The sequence below is a fragment of the Toxotes jaculatrix genome, chromosome 13, assembly GCF_017976425.1.
Source record: "Toxotes jaculatrix isolate fToxJac2 chromosome 13, fToxJac2.pri, whole genome shotgun sequence".
Classification (NCBI taxonomy): domain Eukaryota; kingdom Metazoa; phylum Chordata; class Actinopteri; family Toxotidae; genus Toxotes; species Toxotes jaculatrix.
In genome coordinates, this window is record NC_054406.1 from 26,640,986 (window position 1) to 26,660,634 (window position 19,649).

Sequence of the window (19,649 nt, forward strand, 5' to 3'; positions counted from 1 at the left end):
CAAACTATTGTATAAACTATTAGTAAACAAGTCAAATGAGAGACAGCAACAAAAGGAAAAATACACATACAGGTAGACGCCTGTGCAACAGCTTCAAAAATGATGGTACTCATTCACATTTAATGGGATGAAAGTGTTAACCAGGAAGGACCCAAATGCAGGACTCTGAGACAATGAAGTGCAGAGTTCACTTTTATTGAGAAAATGGCGTGGTGGGGAAGTGAGGCTGCTCTCGGCTGAGGCAAGGCAAAGTCCGTTGCAGGTAGAAGGTAATGGGTGGAATGGTTGATGGAGCGAGGGGAGCAGGTGTCCGGGAATGATTATCCTGGCAGTGGAGAATGGACAGGTGATCCTACAGGAACAGAGGGAGGACAAGATGAGTACAAGAATCAGAACAGCTGTGTCAATTACTGGTTGAGAACGTGACGTCCCCACGCTCAATCCTGGCAAGAGAGCCACACACACACACACACACACACCACCACCGACCAAACAGACAAACGAGGACAAACAATACACACAAGGCAGGGGACATACAGGATACAAAAGGAAGGGGGAGGGAAACCTGAACTAGCCCTGAACAGAAAGGTGACAAATAAAAAATTTGGACTATGCTGTGTTAAAAAATGAGCCTTGTGTCCATATAGTACAAGAAAAAGAGACAAACTGGAAACTTTCAAGGCTGAACTGCCAACCAGGCCAAGCAGGCTGTCCTATAGGTCCTCAGACCCTGAAACCCCCTTGTTTTGAAATGTGTGTCTCAGTTTTATAAATATCAAATGAAATGATGAGAGAGAGCCTCTCTATCATCTCTCTCTTTTTTGTAATGATCTTAAACTAACACACATCAAACCTGGGGCTTTGTAGTTTTCCATCATAAGATCACTAGTTGGTGTAGGACATATAGAGTGAGGTAAAGAGGACTCAGGTGGGGCCACACATCATTTTTGCCCCCACTGCCCAGAGTGACTTTATCCAGCCATGATCTCCCTTGATCTTCTTTGCAGGATGAACTTACCAGGAACATCACAGCCTCAGGTATTTAGGTTTTTAGTCAGGGTTACAGTCACTGTGCATGGTAAAGCCTTTAATGTGCCTCTGCATGAGCTGCTATGGTTGCTGTAAATTCACACAGAGTAATGGAACAAAAGTATCCTCCACAATCTGTTGTGTTACAGAAGCTCCGCATCATTTTATTGAACAAAGTCAAATCCATTGTTTTCTTTACACAAAGTTCCACACCACTTTTTTCTTTCCTTCATGTTTTAGTGCAAAAAAATCATTCAACCCCAATCAAAGCATAATATTCATTTCTTTTATTGAATTAAATGTAACCTTCAGACAGAAGTAACCCTGCCCAGCTGTCAACCTGCTTTTAAAGCAAACACATTCAGTGTTAGCTTGTTTAAGCTTCTTAGGGAAAAATCAGATCTTGCATATTGCACAGGTTTGCATTCATCCTCCACCTTCAGTAAATTGCTGCTTTTAAAGATACAGTAGTTTCCACTTTGAGCAGGACATTTTTCTGTAGATGAAGCCACATTCATTATTTTATTGGCCAGTGTATAAGTGATGACTTTTTATGTTGTTGTTGTTTCTGTACTGTCAAGTTTTAATGTGACATTACAGCAATGAATAAAGAAATAAGCAGATAAATTAGGAAAGGAAAGAGGAAAAAAAGGGACATTTCCACACAGAGTAGAAAAATGTTTTTCTAATGAAGGGAAACATCAGTGAGCTCAGCAGGTTGAAGGGAGTAACACATTTACTGAGTGTTGAGTCAAAAATATGAGTTAAGCAGAGCCCCATCCTAAACTCTGTGTTAATGCTTCCAGATGTGTGATCTGCCTTCTCACCTCTGTGACCACAGCTGCTGGAGGAGAGAGTCCACCAGGAGCCAGATGAGCACCGGCACCAACAGGGTGAGACTCCTTTCTTTTACTGTCTGGGCAAAAATATGGATCCTGTTAGATTTGTTATGAGCTTGTGCTGATTTGAAATAATCAGATTTTGAAGATTATCTTTAGTTTGATTTAGTGCTTTAATACCTAATGTTTTTAAATGAGCATAATTGTCATTAACCTCAGTGATTCCACTGGTTACATATTATAAAATGTTCATGTAAGATTGAAGGGAAACCAACAATCACGAGCACATGTGGCATAAAACTATAAATAGTTTTATGATTAGTTGAAAAATACAAAATAATTATTAATCATCAACCCATCAAGTTCTACACTGATACAATCACACAGTTATGACCCTCAAGAAAAGACAAAGACGTTGTGTAGACAATGGACTTGTTTTGCTGGTGTACATTATTTTCCTTTTGATTTTAAATTTGTTTCTAGTTTGATTTTAATTCTGAACAAATGGTCACTACTGAAGCTGAACTGTGAGGGATTGATGGAAAAAATAGATTTTTCCTTTATTACTATACATGAAAGAGTTTATTTGCATTTAGTTTGAAGGGAGTCAGTGGAGATATTAGATAGTAAAACGTTACAGACTGGCGATGCCTCCCACCTCCAGGACTGACATCCTGTCAGTTTAACTTGGTCCTGTCCAGTGTTGCCATGGCTGCCAGTCACATCATATCCCCACGTTGCTGAGATGTGGTTTTGCCTGTAAAGTCCTGATGTGGGCCTCTGTCCCTCTGCTGGGAGCAGCAGAAACACCTGTCTTCAGTTTCTCTGGTTGTCCTGCAGACAGCCGTCCCACTGATTGTTTGTCCTCCTGACGCTGAACGGTTGTGCTGAGCGTGCATTTGGTTGGGCCTCGGTCGGTGCTTTATGCTAAGTGAACAGTAAGTTTGATGTGTGGCTGCTGTTCAGAGACCAGTGGGAGTGGTTGTATGTTGATGAGAGCTGTGGATGGTGGAAGTGTGGAGTGGAGGTGTGTGCTGGAGTGTTACATATGTGATTTCCTTGGCTGTTGCTGTGAATGGGGGCTTTGTGGAGTGGGCTGTAGCAGCTCATTGTTTGGCCGAGGTTGTAAACCACACTGTTTGTCGTCCTGAGCAGCATCCACACTCGTTAAATATGTGGCGTTTGCTGTGTGTAACAGCACCTCTGCTCTGTTTCCTCAGAGCTTCGTGTTGAATCCACTGATGTTACAGCAGCAGTCTGAGAGGACTTTAAGTCACCTAGTTTGACCTGGTCCTTGACTTTCTCTCTGTGTCCATCTCTGTAACAGGCTGCTGTATGCAGGAGGAGACAGAGGGAGCAGGAGACCAGCTCCAGAGCCCTCAGCAAGAAGATGCCATGAGACTCCTGCTGTCCTGTTGGACCAGAGCCCCAGCACCCAGCCCTCCACCTCTGCTCCACAGACCATACCAGACAGTGTCCCGCAGGACGTCAGTGCTCTAAATGTATAGACAAGTGTTGGTTTTCACCTGCCTCCTGTCTTTGTGTTGGTCAGAAGCATTTTATCCTGGCTCAGTGGTCACCACACTCATTTGTCCCACTTTGCTGCAGCAGTCTAAAGGGTGTAGCTGATCCAGTCTGACCTTCCTTCTCCTCCACTGTCTCAGTAAAATGATCCAGCCCAGAGTCCTCCCACAGCCTGTGGCCCACGTTCAGCAGGATGACATCATGCACTTGTCCCTCTGGCCCGTCCCCCAGCCTGGTGCTCACCGTCCCTCTGCTTTTGATGCACTGGAGTTTCTCTCTTTTAGTATTTAAAAGTAATGTTTTTTTTCCAACTCCTTCTTTCAAACTTTCATTTTCTTCTACACTTTCCTAAAAAAAAAAAGTGTATATGTTTATTGCATGTTAGTACATAGATGTAGTAGTAAGTTATGACTTTTTACTCTTTTTACTGTTTAGATAAGTTTCTAGTCTGTTTAGTGTGTAAGATACATTTGAACTCTTAATTGTATTTAATAACGCTTAATAAAAAAAGTCATGGTAAGTATTTACCCTGACTCTTTTTCCAAGTCCTTCCTTCAAACTTTGATTTTCTTCTAAAGTCAAAAAAAAAAGGAAAAATGAATTAGCATTTAGCTGGTTGAAATACTTTGCTAAATACTTTGGGACTTATGTACTAAGATGCACAAAACCTGTATAAGTCCCAAAGTATTTAGAAAAGTATTTCAACCATTGAAAACATTTCTAAATGTAATAATTCTGTCGATTGAGACCAAATTGACTTCCATGACAGAGGTAAAAGGCAGTTCATATGTCAGTATAATGACAGAACATACACAACAGAAAATACTAATCAAAAGTACAATGCTTTTTTTTATTCTTTTCTGACCTAATTTTTACTTTATCTAAAGAATTTTTCTTTTTCTTCATTTTCCTTTAAATTAATGTTTAAAATTCTAATGTACATTTATTAAGTGATGAATAAATTCAAACGTGCATTAGGTGTGTTATGTGAGAGCATGTCACACTGACTCCAGCCACTAGAGGTCAGGAGTGCACAGATTTAAAGTGCTCTGATTATGTCAGTTTCTGAGTCTCACAGTCTGAATTAATGTGAGTGATTTACAACCCAAACCTTCACATCTCCTGAGCTCTGGAGCCTGAAACCAGTGGAACACACATTCATTTAGCTGTCAGATGAATAAACAATGCAAGTGGTAACTGTAAGTGGTAACAGTTGGTCTAATGACTGTAGTGATATTTCAGTATTTCAGCAGCTTTAGCAGCAGTTCTGTTTTTTCATCCATCACTGTGCTCACTTTTTCTCTGAAGTTTCCACAGACAGTTGAAGCTGTTCAGCTCGTTGGAGTCTTATCTTCACCTAAACAGGGAGACTCAACTATTCTGAGCATCTGAACCTCGTAGACGGTCGGTCAGATTATCTATCACACACTCAGAGGAAAGATCCAGTGAAGCTGTTTAATTCTCTCCTGTCTCTCTTCTCAGATACACCATCACACACCAGCCTGATTCAGCATCACATGGATGTGGGGGATGCTCAGTATATTAACCACGTTCCTACTGGCTGCTGGTAGGAAAGAGTCAAGATGGAAGAGTAGAGAGACGACATGTTAGAACATGGGATAGCTGAACCAGTGCTCTGCTGCGTCTGTCCATATCTGATGGTAGATAAGGCTGATGTGTCAGATAGGTAGATAGATAGATAGATAGACATCAGCTGGCTGCAGTGTCATGTACTAATAACCTCTTCATTAGTTTTTGTTTCCAGGTACAGAAAGGTCCCATTTTCTTCTTTTGTATCTTGAACAGGTGAGGAATCCCCTGAAGATGAGTTCATGCAGCTCCCACTCTGTCTGTGAGAAGCAGTGTTGGAGCTGGTCTGAGGAAGCACTCGCTCAGCTCCAACACTGCTTCTCACAGACAGAGTGGGAGCTCTTCAAACACGAGGACCTGGCTGAACACACAGAAGCTGTACTGAACTACATCAGGTTCTCTGTGGAACATGTGACAACAAAAAGACTCATCCAGGACTTCTCCAATCAGAAAGCCTGGATGAACACCCACATCTGGTCATTCCTCAGAGTCCCTGACTCCACCTTCAGGTCAGGTGATAGGGCATGGTACAGCGCCACTAGAGCTGACCTGAAGAAGGGGATTGATGTGGATTTTTCTGGCCGAGTCCCCACACCTTACTCTTTTACTCTTCATTCTCTAAATCGTTTTCTTCCAAAAACTTCTAAGTATTCAAGTCTTCTGCTGAGAGAAAATTCACAAAGTCAATCAAATACAGGACTCATTTCTTTTTCAGTCTATTTACGCGAAATTATCTAATCACTCAAAGGGCCTTACACTTAGGCCAGTTGCGTGTGCCAACTTTGCCATTGAGGCAGGACTCCAATTCCTTAAAGATGGTGACTTTGTGCATGCATGTGAGTGTCAATAATATTAACCAGTAACTGTGTGGTGGAATCTTTTCAACTTCCAGTCTCTTCATACTCTTTAATCACAGTCATCTCTGCTGGTCTTGAAGTAAGAATTTGCTCCACATTCTAAAAAAGAAAACATTATAAACACATTTACAACTACACTTAGATCTATGTTGTAAGCAAATACATTCATCTAATACCTATTACATACACATTACTTGCATTTTTTAGGAATTATTTCAAATAATGATTAAAATCTAGTTGTATACAAGTTGGAAAACAATTACATTTTTTGCAAGCACACTGTCCATCAAAGGCTGGCATCCAGAATCACTTGTGTCTCTGCTTAAAGTGCTTGAGACTGACAGTGTATCTGTCAGACTTGGAGAGGAGGAGCCTTCACACTCTTGCTGCAGGACACTTAGATCTGAAGATCTCACACACACACAAGTATAAGGCAAATAAAATCTAAAGTCCAGCACATTAAAACTATATCACAGACCTGGCTGGATATTACCTGTCTCAAGACAAAACATTACCATTACCTATAACTCTGCTTACCACAAGTAGTGAGGGTCACATATTCTGTCAGGTCTGAACGATCAGCCAGGTTCATAGATGCTTCAGTAGATGGGAGGTCTGAAATGCAGACAACACATACAGCTTAATATGAACTGATTAAATACTGTACTTTGGAATTCTTATCATCCACTTCTCACAATCACATATTTTTGTCTGTGTCAAGATACAAATCTCTCAAAATATAAGTGCAGCAAAATATGAATTTTTAAATGTCCTACCATCATCACTGTAGATGAAAAACACAGATCTTTGAAACATCCTCATCCACCTCTGCTCCCTGTTGATCTGTGACTTTCAGTGTTGTAGTCTCTGGGATAAGAAACTTCTGCTGGACTATACCATAACAACTCCACGTTACAACATGTTTACATCTTTATTCATTTAATACTAAACATCTGACTGACCTGCACTGAGAAAATCTGAGAAGCAAGCCTCTTCCAGTTTAATGTCCTTCTTCCCTCCATGTTGTACTTTGATCAACATGTTGGTTTGACATAAAGGAAGAAAATGTCATATGTCTGAGAATAACATGTTCAAGTTAAAGTTTATCCCAACTACACACTGTTAAAATACACGTTTCTCACCGCTGTTCAAAACAGCAAGGCTACAGTTTATAAGCTCAACTGTTAGCATGCTAGCCAAAACTGACTTTTCAGCTGCGTCTGCGCCGTTGAGCCGGAAATTATTCTCTTAAAACACCGACATGCGGTTGCATTGTTGGATGGTTATTTCCAAAACAGTATTAATTACCTTCAAGATGCGCGTCGTCATTAATTTGTGAAGCTTATCAAACAGTTTGTCATTACCGTCATACAGACACATCACACGCCACAGACAGTATGGCCGACATTAACGTTTGAGTGAAAGCTAACAGCTCCACAATGGCAGCTAAGGACAGTTAGCTAACTAATGCTGCGGGAGCTACTTGCTCTAAATAATGGAGTAAAAGCAATGGGGTTACGTTCAACATCAAGTTCGCAGTCATTAGCGGTACTATGTAAGTAGATAAAGTGAGAACAATGACAAAATATCACACATTTAAAGTACTTTTTGATAAAAATCATGCTCTTACCAGCCTTGTGACGACGTTCCTTGTGCTGCTCATGCCGCGATAAAATGCGTCGTGAACTCCAGGGTCAGAGTTAAAACCAGATCCTGAACACCAGGGAATAAACTCCAAAATTCAACTCGGCCTGGGTGTACACCTTAACACAAACTGTAGTCAGAGTTATAAAATAAACTCCAGAAATGTAACTCTTTCACACTTTTTTGCCTGACTCCAGATTTTAGTACTTTGTGAATTTGCTGTGTGTTAGTACATGTAGTTGTGTACAGTTCAGCTGCTGCTGTCCTTGGTGCTGAATTCACCAACCCAGCTGAATGGTCCTGAGTGATTATTGTTGTAATTCATTTGGTATTTTGGAGAAGATTGAATATCATTAGTATGGGTTATGTTTTGGTTAGAGTTAGGCTTTCACTTATGATGGTTAAGGTCAGGTTAAGGGGCAAGGGAATGACTTATGGCAACGTGTGTCCTCACAATTATATTAAGAAGAATGTGTGTGGGTGTGTGTGAGTGTGTGTGTGTGTGTGAGAGAGAGAGAGAGAGAGAGTATTTGTCCTTTGATGTCTTTGATGTATCAACATTCTACAGTCTGATGTCACAGGCTGCAGTAAGTGGACACACAGCCAGAGACAAGTTCAGAAGTCAAACAGGAGCAGAAACAGTTGGACTGGACAGGACTTGCTCATGATTTAGGAAGAAAGAAGCACTCAGATATTTCTGCACAATTATTGACAAGGAAGGGAGGAGCTACTGCTGTTACAAGGACAAGAGGAAACTACAGGAAAGTCCAGATCACCTCCAAGGTTTTCAGTGAGTCAAAACCTCTTTTAGTTCATGTCAGTGTTTAGTTTAGAAGTTAATGTTTTGAAATGTTTTGTCCAAATGATACGTTTGTGAAATTGGTATGACAAGTAATCATACCCATAAGCCCAGTGGTTTGATTGTGTGCTTATCATTCATGGACAATATTGAGTTTTCTTTAATGCTGATGCTGATGATTATGATATTCTCATAGTTGCACTTTTAAAGCGGCCTTCAGCTTGGCTTTACCAGGTAAAGGATAAAAGTAGAGAAAAACACAGATTAGCTGTCACACAAACAGTAACACAATTCAGTGGTGTCTCAAATACATCAATAAATAATAAATCAACTCATCAGCCTCTTTATGTGAGATGCATTTAGGAAGAAACCATGTTGTCTCAGTTTTATACTTTTGTTCCAGAATATTTGATTTCTTTATTTCTTGTCAGTGTTGGTGTCTCTCAGGCTCTCAGTATCACTGGTTGGATCACAGCCACACAAAGCTGTGATAACTGCATCAGTCAGCAGATACCCCCTTTATTGCCATTTAAAATGACCTCAGGGAAAACAAATGATTCTAACTGTAAAACTATAAACAGTGGTGGAGGAAGTACTGAAGCTTAGTACTTAAGTAAAAGTACAAATATCCCGCAAAAAATATACTCAAGTGAAAGTGGAAGTACTGCATCAAGAATCTTACTTAAGTAAAAGTACTAAGTACTCACTTTTAAATTTACTTTAAAGTATTTTATGAGGTAAAAGTAAAAGTACTCACGCAATGGGTTGTCTCAGTGTCCGGGCCATATTTTATTCTCTTTTTAAAATTACTTTATTGATCCCTCCTGAGGAAATTATTCTCTGCATTTTACCCACACCAAGTGAACGAAACACACACACACAAACATTATGCACAGATCGAACCCACGACCCTCGGATCTCAGGCCGGTCCAAAGTCCAAAGCCGCACTCTTAACGTACTGCGCTGCGACCCCAAACTTTGATAAAGAATGTAGATATACTGATTTATGCCTCTGCCTATGTCACCTGCTTAAATATGGCCAAAGATGGCTGTCTAATTCTGAGCTGGAGGGCTCAGAGTCAGGCTCAGCTGACGCTGGCTCTGGCTCTGGGTTCATGTCGATGTCACATGTCGTTTCTTCTCGCCGGAATCAGGGCAGTTCACCAGCGGGCCCTGCTACCAAATGCGCACTCCGCCATCATCGGGTGTAATAGAGCCACCTTATTGGTTGGCAATGGCAAACAACGCCTCAACGCAGTCTATATTTTTTTTCATGCAAGATTTCGAGGAAATTATGTTCATAACATGTAACGAGTAACGGCATAAATTGTAGAAATGTAGTGGAGTAGAAAGTACAGATAACTGCTGCGAAATGTAATGGAGTAAAATACAAAGTATGCATTATTATTTTTTACTTAAGTAAAGTACAGATACGTAAAAAAAATACTTAAGTACAGTAACGAAGTACAAATACTTAGTTACATTCCACCACTGCTAATGAGGGAACGTAATGAGGAGGACTTGTTTTTTCCCACAGTGATGAGACTCTATTAGCAGAAGCATAAAACCCAGGAATTGCATGCAGTTAGACATTTCACTGAACTGGCAGTTGTAAATCTTTTGTGATGTAAAAAGTCTTTTGATATTGGAAAAACCTTAATATTCTGTAAAAAATCATCTTTACATTCAGTGAAAGTGTTTTTGACTGAAGTTTTAGCATCGAAAAATCATGTAATTAGGTTCAAATAATTGAATATAAGCTATTTTACAGTGATGGTACAGGTTCATAGAATAGAACAAAAACAAATGAAGAGGTTATTAGTACATGAGACTGCAGCCAGCTGGCGTCTATCTATCTATCTATATATCTATCTATCTATATATCTATAAATCTATGTGACACATCAGCCTTATCTACCATCACATATGGACAGACGCAGCAGAGCACTGGTTCAGCTATCCCATGTTCTGACATGTCGTCTCTCTGCCCTTCCATCTTGACGCTTTCCTACCAGCAGCGGGTTCAACTCCTCGCAAGCACAAGCACAAGGGATAAGCACAATGGATATGGGTGGTGGTGAAGGAGACGCACCACCCCGCCTCTGCGACCATGGCTGTGGTGCCCCTGAGCAAGGCACCGATCTACCCCAGCTCCCCAGGTTCCTCCTAGGGAAGCCCCCTGCCACAGCGTTTCTAATGCATGCTCTTGTGTGTGTGTGTGTTTCGTTCACTTTGTGTGGGTAAAATGCAGAGAGTCATTTCCCTGAGAGGGATCAATAAAGTATGACTTAAACATAAAAGTTATTTAGACAGAACCAAATCGATCTGATATTACTTACTAACATTATGAGACTGCATGTTTAGACAATACTTTTCACAGCTTCTGAAGTCAGTGATTTGTGCACTACAGCAAAAAAAGGATTTAAATGGAACAATGTCTAACAGAGTAAGGCTGTCAGTTTTTATTTGATATTCGAACATAGGTTCGAACGAGGGGTGAAAAGTTCGTATTCGAACTGTAATTTCCCATTCGACTGTAGGCTGTCATCTCCCTCAACCCGTCGGACCATTTGAAGTAGTTTTCATTGTATTCCAGCAGAGGGCGCTATTATATTATTGACCTATCATTGGGCCCCTCTTGACCTGCAGCCTCTCAGCGGTAAAGGTTAGGAACATTAAGCTAACATTAAGCTAACTTGATATTTGCTAAATGGATTGTAACGAGGAAAGCCGCCCTGGGCGGACAATCACGACGCCAACACACATGAGAGAAGCGGCGTGTGGAGGTATTTTGGTTTTTACACAATGGATGGTAAAGTCACGGACAAAAATACGGCTGTTTGTCGGCTGTGCAAAAAGAAGCTATCGTACCATTCAGCAACAACAAATTTACGGGCTCACCTGCTAGCTCACCATCCATAGCTCCATTTCTTGCAAATAATATGAGAAAGGGATTTGGTTAGTAAAGTTTGACTATTGCTCTGTTTAACCTTGCTACAAAGCTGTCGAAGTGCCTCCCATTATCTGAGATATAGGCACTGGTTATACTGTGACACTTTGAGACTCACGGTGACAGGCAAGGAATAAGTTCATAAAAATGTTTTTAAAAAATACTGATTATATGCATTTAGTTGCCGTGTGAATGTTTTACAGGCTTTGCAAGGAATAAAACACATGAACAAAAGCAATTACTGTGTTGTAGTGTATTGAGGTGAGGTTTGAGTGTGTATGCGGCGGGGTGTTGGGGGGGGGATTCGATTATGTTCGAACAATGACGGATTTTTTTAGATTCGTTCGAACATAATTTCTTTTTAAAGTGACAGCACTAGTGGGTGGGTGGAACACACACAAAGTCGTTTAGCAGTATATAAAAAAAAAAGTGGTATATTTATTATTTATTTTGGAAGGCAACTGAATGTGTAGAGTAATGTATGTACCGCCCATTAAACTGGAATAAAAACAAAATTAATATACTATAATAATTATATTATACTATAATATAATATACTAATATAATAAATATACACGGTTGTGCTTTTAGGAGTTTTCCATGTAGCATTTGTTTATTGTGTGATGTCACACCGAGTGTATTTTACCTCCGTTGTTTGGCTTTGTCTTGCTAGTTGGGTTAGCCCGTAGCTTTTATGTATTATGAGAGTTAACAAGCTAATGTTTGTGTTTACACACATATAGATGGTAAGGGTTACCGTCGCTAGAATTTTGTGAAACAAAAAACATGTCGTGGCAGTGGCTGGCACCACAAACCGGAGCAATGGCTTTTGGGCATTTGGGTTAGGGTTTTTTGTTCTCAGTCTAACAGAAATGTTGTTTGTCCCTTTGTTGCAGATTGTTCTTCTTGTAGGGGACTCCCATTTGCGATCCATTGCAGATGGTATTGTGAACATGCCAGGGGGTTTCCTGTCCTTTGGCGTCATGTCCACACCAGGAGCATGTGCTGATGTGCTCAGGACTGAAGTTGTGCTTTCTGTGAGTCTTCTGATTCCTGATGCTGTCTGTCAAAGCTCCTGGGAACAACCTGACAGCCAGTAGGACAGTTGATGAGGCAGGAGCAGCTTTTGCACAGTACCTGATAACTGTTTGAAGTAAATGGCCAAAGGTAGCTATTCATTTATTTATTTATTTCAATATAAGCAACATCTGTAGGTGCAATATACTTTTGTAATGATGGCCGATTGTTTTCTGCAGGTATTTGTGGTTGATTTGTGGTCTCATTGTTTTTGCAGGTTCACCTCAGTGACAATGTGGGGATGCCAATTCTTGTGCAGTTGATGTGGATTGCAGCCAACCTTCAACTAGAGACACCACCACCTGCAGCACAGATGCAGCATCCAGTGTCTCCTAAGCCAAGGATTGTTGATTGTGAAGGGAAAGGTTCCTGCTCCACCACCACCCCCTCCTGAATGGACAGTTGTGCAATGATGCTGCATCTTCTGCTGTTGGTCCTTTAGGGACTCCTTGTAAGACAGAGAAGATTGTGGGTGATGGGAACTGTTTTTTTCAGGGCTGTTAGTAAGGCCATTAGCATTGCCCAAAGGGGGGCAAAATGGAGTACATGGACCAGTGACCTGGTGACCAATCTGCTGCCTCGTTCTAACATGGAAGGGTCTTTGTTGCGTGTTAAATTAAAGCGCTGACATACAAAGGCCACTATGAGTATCAGTTTGTTGATACTATGCATGTTAGGCAAGCGTTGCAGTATTTGAAGGTGAATAACATTCATTATAAAGATGTTGAATTTAATGATGCATGGGTTAATGCATTTTGTAGGGAGGAAGATAGTGAGGTTCCAGTGGTGGCACACTGTGATAATGTTGCTGAGGATGGTCAGGATGAGCTTCTCCATGATAGACAGCAGCACTGTATGTTCCAGGATACTTGTCTTATGCCTGTGGACATTGGTCAGGACGTTTTAGATCACTATTTTGATGATGTGTTGAATGTAGCACCAGGAGAGGGAAATAGTTCTGTTAGGCTGGCAGGATTTTTTGACGAGTCAGTTTATAGGTTGAGTAACATGCACCTGAAGGAGTGCTCTAGGAAGGTTGTGTTTGTGCCCACAGGGGACAATAAGTAGTTAAGATGAGTTTGCCTTTGAGTGTGTTGAGGCAGAAGGTGCTGTTAGTACAGATGAGATGTGGATGACAGGTTTTGTTGATAGATCTAAGAACAGGCCAAGTGACAGCACTTTTGATGATATGTGTCTGGCGTCTTTTGCCTCTGAATATTGTGTCCTGTCTAAGAGTGAGAAATATGTGTCATGAATAGTTATGTTTGCTTTTCACTCACAAAGACTCCTGAAAAGTTTTACCAGAGTATTCTGCAGTTGTTTCTGCCACACACAGTTGATATACGGTTAAGCCATTTCAACTGTGAATCTCAGGAGGTCTATGAGTCACACCAGGTCAGGTTTAGGGATGGATCACTACATTCTGTTAAGTCTGTCGTTGATCTGAATAGGATCATGTTTGAGAGGGAGACAGAGGATTTAGAAAACATTCAGAGTCGCATAGATTCTGATGATGATGTAGAAGATTTGTGGTGTGAGCTCTGTCCACAGCAGGAATTAGAGCATTTAGAGAGCATAGATGAGTTAAAGGAAAGAACACAGTCTGTGTTTAGCTCTTGTTCGGTCTCTTAATGAGGCACAGTTGTTTGTTTTCTACCAAATTAAACAGTGGTGTTTAGAGAAGGTTAATGGTAAAAATCCTGCACCGCTGCATGTTTTTATTACTGGTGGTGCAGGTACTGGTAAAAGTCATGTGATAAGGATGATTCAGTATGAGTCAATGTGTGTGTTGACTGCTCGTACAGGGATTCCTGCTTTTAATTTGAAAGCAACAACCATTCACACCACCTTTAATATAGGGAGGAATGTTAAGCTGCCGTTTGCTCCTTTGGGCGAAGAGAAGTTCAATTCTCTTCTCAGCGAATTAAACAAAGTGGTGACTTATCACCCTTTGGAAATGTTAGTGTGGTTGCTGATTTTTTCTAACTGCCTCCTGTTAAAGGGAAGCCACTGTATGTAGATGATGTTAGAAATACATTACGGACAAATGTATTTAAGGTGGTAGAATTAAAGGAAATAATGCAGCAAAAAGATTGTGTTTTTGCACAGCTGTTAAATCGGGTTAGAACATGTTCAAAGGGAACAGTGATGCTGGACAGTGATGTGCAGTTGTTAAAGAGTTGTGAAACTGGTGAGGTCAGGTAAATGAGCATAATAATCAACAGTTGTTGAAGTCCTGTCCAGAATATGTTGTTGTAGAGGCGAGAGACTATGTTAATGACAAACTGAAGCTATTAGAAGGGCATCATGCCAAAGCTTCCAATACTTATTTGTCAGAGGAATTATTTTTAGGCAAGGGTGCACGTGTCATGTTGTGTAAGAATGTAGATGTTTTAAATGGTCTTGTTAATGGGGTTTGCGGTACAGTGACTCACATTGTTTTCTTAGAAAACAAGAGGTTTCCTCACAAGGACTTTGTGAAGTTTGATGATGTTAATTTATTTTTTTTTTAATTTAGGAAAGATTTTTGCAGCAAGACAAGTACATGTGGCTTTAAGCCATGTTAGGAGTCTGTCAGAGTTAATTATTGAGAACTTGGAACAGAAGAAGATTTATTGTAAAGAGCATTTTGGCTGTCATTAATAACATGTGCCAGTTTCTTACAGAGGATGTTCCAAGGAGCACATCAAGTCCACATATTTTTAGAGTGTTTTGTATGAATGTGCAAAGTTTAACTCAGCATGTTGCAGATGTGGTGATGTGTACACAGCATTTGCAGCCTAACTGTATTACTGTAACAGAAACATGGCTTACTGCAGAATCCTTGCTAGATATGATCCAGATTGCTGGTTACAGTTTCAACCACTGTAGGTCACAGGTCAATTTAGTGTGCACAGTGTGTAGAATCTTTATGTACAACATAGTGTTAGTGATTGTTTATCGTCCACCATCATGTCCTCTGCCATTGTTTAAAGAGAATTTAAGGAAGTTGTTCCACCAGGGAGAGGCTGGCGCTCTCTCTCTCTCTCTCTCTCTCTCTCTCTCTCTCGATCTCTCTCTATCTCTCATGTAGATTTTGGTTGGTAAGGTTTGGTTATTTTATTTTCAGTTAGTGTATTTTTACATCCAACATTTTCACACATGCAGACATTCCCTACACCACTGACATACATATTCCTATATTAAGTTTTCAATTGATTATCCACCATTCTGTTTGTGTGATCTCTCTTCTTTTTGCTGTGAACTCTGAGCCGGTTCATGACATTGATGAAGTGTCAGTCAAACCTGAGCTGATACACGAGTTTGACTCTGAGGAAACTTGATTTCACTTCAGCCCTGGTGGAACAACACTCTGCATTTTTAGCATATGAGGTAACTAATTTGCTGTGAGTGTGAGACTCAGAGTGAGCAGTGTTGCAATATCTATGTATCTATCTATGTCTATCTATCTATGTCTATCTATCTATCTGCAGGTGTGTGTGTGTGTGTGTGTGTGTTTGTCCTTTGATGCCTTTGATGTATCAACATTCTACAGCCTGATGTCACAGGCTGCAGTAAGTGGACACACAGCCAGAGACAAGTTCAGAAGTCAAACAGGAGCAGAAACAGTTGGACTGGACAGGACTTGCTCATGATTTAGGAAGAAAGAAGCACTCAGATATTTCTGCACAATTATTGACAAGGAAGGGAGGAGCTACTGCTGTTACAAGGACAAGAGGAAACTACAGGAAAGTCCAGATCACCTCCAAGGTTTTCAGTAAGTCAGTACATGTTAGTAGTTCATGTCAGTGTGTAGTTTAGTTCATTTTGTGGGATGTTTTGTTCAGATGATATGTTTGTTAACTTGATGTGATATTTAAGCACACAAGATCAAGATGTTCAGACACACACATCTCTCCTCTCTACTTTTACTACTCTGGGTTTCAGTTACATGGAAAGTGGAGTCCAGAATATGAGGATGCTGCTCTGATTTAACAGGAATCTACTATGGCTGCTAAATGAGTTTGCCATGGTCACTTGTTTTAATGAAATGTTCAACTGATAACTGAGGAAATATATGACACACATTGGTAAGAAATATTTTCAGCAGTCAGTGTGTGTCTGTTAAAGTATTTGTATCTAACACATGACTGTGAAAGAGAGAGAGAGAGACTGCAGGTGAGGCAGAGGTGGAGGGTGAGACATAATGAGAAATTACAAAGGTTCATTTGAAAATGTGTTTAAAAAAAACGGTCTACTTTCTGAAGTCACTGTATGTGAACAAACCATATTTGAGAACGATGAGCTGAGATTATTATTCCACATGTAAAGACTTTAATGTCATGAACTTTCTTGTCTCACAGAAAAAATTTAATGAGACAAACTAAATGCTTCATTTGGTTCTGAGCTGCTTTTACTCTTTTGGATTAATGTTCATTAGAGGGCAAATGAAGTGTGGCAGGGAGATTAGAAGAAGCCCCTCCTCCAGGCATCACCACCTCCTAATAATCTGACCAAATTCTAAAGTATCTCATTAGTAAAGTGTTTACACTGATAATTAGAGCTGACACAATTAATCCGTCCATGGATTAGTCCAGGGGAGAGCCAACAGAGGATTGGTTCTAGCTGAACTCAGGCACAGGGAAAGATCTCAGGAGAGCTCGTCAGACTGCACACTGCTGGCTCATAGTTGGACACAATTAATCAACAACAATTAATCAGTTATTTCAATTTACAGGTTATTTCTCAAGAGAACATGTTTTCACAAAATACAAAAACATTTGCTGCTTCCAACTTGACATGAACTGCGTTGGATTGTCCAGGTGTACCTAATAAAGTGAGCACTGAGTGTAGTTCTCATGAATGTGCAGTGAAGTGTATGAAATCCACTGTTCCAGCAGTTAGCAGCAGCTGGCAGCTGTTTAGTATGAACAGGTCCAACGTAGGTCAAACGTGCTGAGTAGACCTGCGTCAGACATGTGTCTGATGTGTTTGAAGGAGTTTTTTTGAGTCTCCACAGACAAGTGAAACACATTTCTGTGAAGACGTGTTAGTGTGCTACACCTTAATCTTTGTTTCCATGACAAAATCATCAACAACCAACTAAATCCAAAAACAACCATTCATAACACAAACCATAGAAAATGTTCCAGCTTCCTCACACATGTACAATGATGACCTTGATGAATAGTTTATTTCTCAGAAACAATATTCAGCACTACAGTTTGTTATGAAGCTTGTTCCATTAGGTAGAATCGGGTTCAAAAACTGATATTATCCAAACACTTCATGAACCTACAGATGACTCTGTCCCATCAGGAGTATGAGAGGTATTCACCCATCTGATCATATGATACTGGAGTGTGTCTGTGCTGGGACCTGCTGAAGATTCCTGTTCAGAGGTCTGACTTGCAGCCACCAGCAGCATTTTGGGACACATTGGGACAGAGCTCCTTGATCTGTCCTCTCCACTGGAAAGACGGGGCAATGAGCACGAGATGATACAACATCATTTTACCAGTTAGCAATAGTTACACAACCACCCTCTGACCCACAACGTACATGTCAGGGTCAGTGGATATAGTTAATCCACTATGAGCACAGCTGCACCCACACACACCTGAGGAACAATGAGCCACAGTGAGGACCAAAGGGAAGTGGCTGCCACATGTATTCACTGTATATGAGCAGGGGCTGATTCATAGCACTGTCTCCTCTTAGCTGCAGAAATCAGACTGGTCCTCCATGGAAAACCACCTCTCTCTGCTCCACAATGCTCACAACATCTTTGTTACTCCAAAACATGGCTAGGATTACAGCAGTGTGTGTTCCACTAGAGGATCCAAACACTACATTATCTTACCACCAATCTTTTTTCATTTTTTTTCATACAGTGTATTTATAATTTAGCCAATAAAATTACAGCATTAGAGTTACGCTTAAATAATAAAAATAAAAAAAACAGAGACAGGAAGAAAAAGTGACTTTATAACCTCTTCACTGAACAGGAGTCTTCTGCCCTCCAGTGGTCACTGTCAGTAACTACAACTCTGCACACAGCACTTACTGATACTGATGTTTACACTGACATTATTCCACATTTACTGACTTATTTTAGCTCTAATGTTCATCAGTCTGATAATGACTCTCTGTATGTGAACACACATATTATTACACTGCTATAAATACTGATGTCTGACTGAAGGACAAATAATCAGAGAGGTTACTGCCCTCCAGTGGTCACACTGACAAGTGTCCAACAGGACTCACACTGATTATTAGGATCAATATGTACCAATCAGTATTGATGACATCAGCAGGAAGATGAGGACTGGTCATAGTTTGAATAATGTTCCATGTATTATTCCATCCATGTTTTCAGTACAAGCAGATACACTGTAAAAAAAATGTGACAACTAAAAGGATCACTGTAAAATGATAAATAGGAGATGAACTGTAAAAAATTCTAGCATTGATTATCAGGAAATACACTGTAAAAGAATTTAATGGAGGCTGTGCACTGTGTAAAATGGCAACAAAGGTGACACAGGATATATCCAATAAAAAATGATGGTCATAGATGAGCTCTGGACTAACTTACAACCAGAGGATGCACTGTAAAATATTACATCAATTCAATTCAATTTTATTCTAATAGCTCCTTCCACAATCAAAATTATCTCAAAGCGCTTTACAGAGGCCCAGAGTCTGACCCCAGAGCAAGCACTTAAGACGACAGTGGCAAGAAAAAACTCCCTTTTAACAGGAAGAAACCTTGAGCAGAACCTGGATCAGATGAGGGACCCTCCTGCTGATGGCCGGGCTGGGTGAAAGGAGGAAAAGGAGGAAGATAGGACAGCTAGGAATGGAGGAGAGGAGGAGAAGGACATGCAGCATATAAAACATGATACAAACAGGGTTGGCAGTGAACAATGTTAGAGGGCCAGCATTCAGATTACAGAACAGTTAGTGGATACTGTGTGCTCAGCAGATTACAGTTATGATAGGAAACAGAGCACAGAGGCAAAAAGCTGTCATGATTGGTAATTATTTACATTACAGTCTGCATAGAATATTAATCCAAAATGTATCTGTAGCAGAATGGAACCCTTGTCTTCATATTTACTGCTTATTAATTGTTTAGTTTGCTCAGCTGTTCGTTTATTTATAACTAAGTAGTGTGGCCCAATATAAATAGTACAGGCATTGTAATGTTGTAGTTTCACCACAAGAGGGAGTGGGTGGTTTGGAGTCGCTCCTGGTCAGTGGACGTCGACACATCAATGAGTTGCTCCAATGACGCATAGACAGGAGCGCGTCATGACACGACGGTTGCTGAAAGTTTACTTTCACTTTTACTT